Source organism: Sinocyclocheilus anshuiensis, unplaced genomic scaffold, assembly GCF_001515605.1.
Source record: "Sinocyclocheilus anshuiensis isolate Anshui unplaced genomic scaffold, SAMN03320099.WGS_v1.1 scaffold521, whole genome shotgun sequence".
Lineage (NCBI taxonomy): Eukaryota > Metazoa > Chordata > Actinopteri > Cypriniformes > Cyprinidae > Sinocyclocheilus > Sinocyclocheilus anshuiensis.
Window position 1 is genome coordinate 871,251 of NW_015540882.1, and position 4,430 is coordinate 875,680.

At 35.5% G+C, this 4,430-nt stretch overlaps 1 pseudogene; it reads right to left on the reverse strand.

The window, feature by feature from the left end:
• LOC107688575 (serine/threonine-protein kinase BRSK2-like) overlaps window positions 1–4,046 on the reverse strand; it is an 89,273-nt pseudogene extending 85,227 nt beyond the window's left edge.
• Between the last annotated feature and the right edge of the window lie 384 nt (window positions 4,047–4,430).

Genomic DNA, 4,430 nt, shown 5'->3' on the forward strand with positions numbered 1-4,430 from the left:
ACAACGAATCACACAGTGCCTTCACGACATGGCGGCGGCGGCGGCAACAATACTACAGCGAGAATAAAAGTTACGCCTTCTTTCTTTGCGTGAACATTTGGGTGGCATTATGCAAATCGTGACGTAGATATGTGGGGGCGTGTTAGAACGAGGCATTTTAGGTAGGCGTGGTTGACTCTTAAATTTTATAAAGAATATCTCTTAGGATTTAAAACTTTAGTCTTTGCAACTTTACAGATCTTCTTTATGCACCAAGAGCTTGTAACACTTCAAAGAGAAAGGAAAAATTGAAATCGCATCATATGACCCCTTTAAATATAAAAATGTAATAAAAATAGTAGTATGCTATAGTATGCTGGTATGTTATTCCAAATTCAGCCCACAATTTACCTGCTAATGTTAGTCAGTTGCAGTTGGTATAGGCTACGTTCACACTGTCAGTTTTTGGGATTGACAACCGCATTTACTTACAGGTGTGAGTCTCGAAATGTCCCATTCACACAGCAACTTACAGTAGAGTCTCGAATACTGTTTGTATGAACGTGCAATGGGAGTCAAGCCCGTTCTCCTTACCAGTTACCATAAAACTGAAAGTCTTATCACTTTATGACACGACAAGAGTCCAATCGAGCTGCGGGTTCATCCGTCAAATCTTCATCAACCGACAGCAGCTTTTATATTTCTGTGGAGAGCGGAGCAATTGAGTCGCGCACAGAACACAAAACTGACGGGTTAGGAGACTGGATCTAAAACTTTCCGATGACACACAGCTCATTTCTCCATCACTGTAAGTTACTGAAACCACGCAACACATGGTAAACGTGCGTTTGTGCACTCTCTCACACTGTATGACCTGACAGACAACTAGTCGTCCAGTCATGTTCCATTCACACAGCGCGTTTTCCGAGAATGCGGTTGTGATTCCTGAAAATTTACGGGTGTAAGTTCGGTTACAGAATGCGGTTGTCACGCATGAAAATAACCGTGCTGTGTGTGAACGTAACTGTATTAAGGACTCAAATACAGTACTGACATGACAACCGTATTCTGCTGCGGTGCTGTGTGAAGGTGAGTGTGAAGATAAAAGGGATACCAGCAAGTAAACACAATAAAACTTTTAGTGGGTTTTAGATTTGTTAAGTGTCCTTGATGATAACATGCTGTTATGGTTTGAAAGTGGGCTGTTTCTGTAAGAAGTTCTGTCAGGGAACGTTAGGAGGACTAGAGTTTTTGTGGAGAATCTGACTTCAGATACAAACACAGTCAAAAGAAGCGAGTCAGTGTCATAAACAATAATTAAACAACATCTGAGCATGTGTGAGTTACTCTTCCAAGCCTAAACAAAAGCCAGCGAGTGGTTTCTGTGTTAGAAGCTGACAGCTTGGTGTCATATTCTGTTAGATTTATCTCCACTCCATTCTTTCTTTTTGTAACTAAACTGAATCTCAGGCCATTACAATTATCCCTCTGTTCCATCACTGTCATTTTCTAACGCTCAAACGACACGATCACGAGTGGGAGACTGGTTTTACACAACAGCTCAATACACAAGTTAATATGGAGATACTTACATTTTAGACATATTGCCACTTATTTTGTCTTTTTTTGCTCCATTAGCAGAAATATTTCTAAATGAAGTAACAGCAATCAACCACAGCTACTCCGAGCAACACACAGTAGCAGTGTTTTGAATCATTGTTTGAACGAATCGGTTGAGTGAATGATTCAATTAATCACTTGGCGCCACCTACTGGCGCAACCTGATACGAGTCACTGAAAATAAGTATTAAAGGGGTCATATGATGCTGCTAAAAATAACATAATTTTGTGTATTTGGTGTAATGAAATGTGTTTATGCGGTTTAAAGTTCAAAAAACACATTATTTAGAATAAAAGTTACGTCTTCTTTCTTTGCGTGAACATTTGGGTGGTGTTATGCAAATCTTCCCACATCGTGACGTAGACGTGGGGGCGTGTTAGAACGAGCCGTTTTAGGTAGGCGTGGTTGACTCTTAACTTTAATAAAGAATGTTTGAGACTTTAGTCTTTGCAACTTTACAGATCTTCTTTATGCACCAAGAGCTTGTAACACTCCAAAGAGAAAGGAAAACTTGAAATCGCATCATATGACCCCTTTAATATCATCACAGTGTAAATAGCATAGAATGATTTTCATATTAATTTACCATGGTATATACATAAGAATGGTAAAAATGGTAAAAAAAAAAAAAAAGTACAGTATTACCATTATACCAAGTCAATTATAAAACCCATGCATTGCTTCAAAACCAAATAAAATATAAACAGGTGAGTGATGAGGTAAACAGAATGCCAAAAAATGCTAAGAGAATTATCATGGTGTTTACATGAAGGATGATTCGTGGCCCCATTAGCAGCTCTCAAACTGCTGTGACTAACAGGCTGCTTGACACTTTCATCATTAGGAGTGTTTTAGCACCAGCAGAATCACTCTCTTACAAAACCTTTTAAGATCAAACACATTTACACTTGCATTTCTGCCAAACTTTTAGGCTATATACACCAAACTTGTTTTTGCTCTGTCCTCTCACATTTTGGGATTGCAATCCTAGCCATACTTCATCTTTGTTAAATAATTTTTTATTAACAATATCTTTATATATATTATTAATAATACACTACACTTCACATGAATACAAAAAAGCACAGCGATATTTAATCAAAATACTTATACTTACAAATATTTTTTATTTTCGTAGACGTCGTGCAACTTTAATACATGGGGATGTTCTATTAGCTTCAAGATGGCGATTTCTCGCTCCACCTGTGGAGAATAAGAGATAAAAAAAGATATTGAATTCACAGAAGAAAAAAAAGTTTAAAACCGTTCTTGCACAATGTGTGTTTACACAGGCTTTATTAATTAATTAAATTTTTTTTTTAATAAAGACTATACAATCCAGTAATTGTCCATAACTATAGTAAACAACACATTTCATTCATTTATTTATCTTTTATAAATTAATACTGACAAAACTCATAATGGAGCAAACCACTGATTTGAGACAAGTTAGACAGTTAGTTGTAAGATCAAGCTGCATATTTCTGATTCACTAAAAGAACTGACTTATTAGAGTAATTTGTTCAGGAATCAGACTGTACTGGTCACGTTATATGTTTTTGATTCACTAAAAATAACTTTTATTAAATAAGAAACACCAGTTACGCTCTCCTGTCCTCATGTTGAGAGAAATCGGGCGAAAGTGCAGAGCCCTTATGTGAAAGAGTGTTGAACTTTCTACTTCTACATACTATTCTTATTATTCTAAGGGCTTTTACATTTAGAACATTTTATATTAAAAACAAAGAAGCAAGCCCAGCTCAGATTTAAAAAGTAACACAAAAGTAACGCAACACATTACTTTAAATAAAAACTAAAGAACTTTAGTTTAAACTAAAACTAAAATAATTAGTTACTTTTTTAAGGGAGTAACGCAATATTGTAATGCATTACTTTTAAAAGTAACTTTCCCCAACACTGGTAGCGTTGTATGTTTTTGATTCACTAAAACGAATCAACTCATTAGAGTCATTCATTTGTGAATCAGACTGTACTGGTCGTGTTTTATGTTTTTGATTCACTAAAATGAACTTGCTCACTAGAGCCATTTATTTGGAATTGGACTAGTTGCACCCTGTTTTTGATTCACTAAAATAACTGACTCATTGGTGTCATTGTTCAGGCATTGTATGTTTTTGATTCACTAAAAATAATCAACTCATTAGAGTCATTCATTTATGAATCAGACTGTACTGGTCGTTTTTTTATGTTTTTGATTCACTAAAATAACTGATTCATTGGTGTCATTGTTCGGGCATTGTATGTTTTTGATTCACTAAAAAGAATCAACTCATTAGAGTCATTAATTTGTGAATCAGACTGTACTGGTCGTATTTTATGTTTTTGATTCACTAAAATGAACTGGCTCACGAGAGTCATTTATTTGGAATTGGACTAGTTGCACCCTGTTTTTGATTCACTAAAATAACTGACTCACTGGTGTCATTGTTCAGGCATTGTATGTTTTTGATTCACTAAAAAGAATCAACTCATTAGAGTCATTCATTTGTGAATCGGACTGTACTGGTCGTGTTTTAATGCGTCTGATTCACTAAAACAAACCGGCTCCTTGGAGTCATGCATAAGGAATCAGACTGCACTGTTCGTGTTTTATTTTTTTAATTCATAAAAAAAAAATGGCTCACAAGAGTCATTCTTTCAGGAATGGGATTATTAGTTGCGCTGTATGTTTTTGATTCACTAAAATAACCAGTTTTGAAAAGTCATTTGTGTGAGAATTGAACTACGCTGTGTTTTTTTTATTGTTATTATTATTATTATTATTATTATTACCCAAAAAGCAGCAGCCACCAAAAATCATTTAACCCTG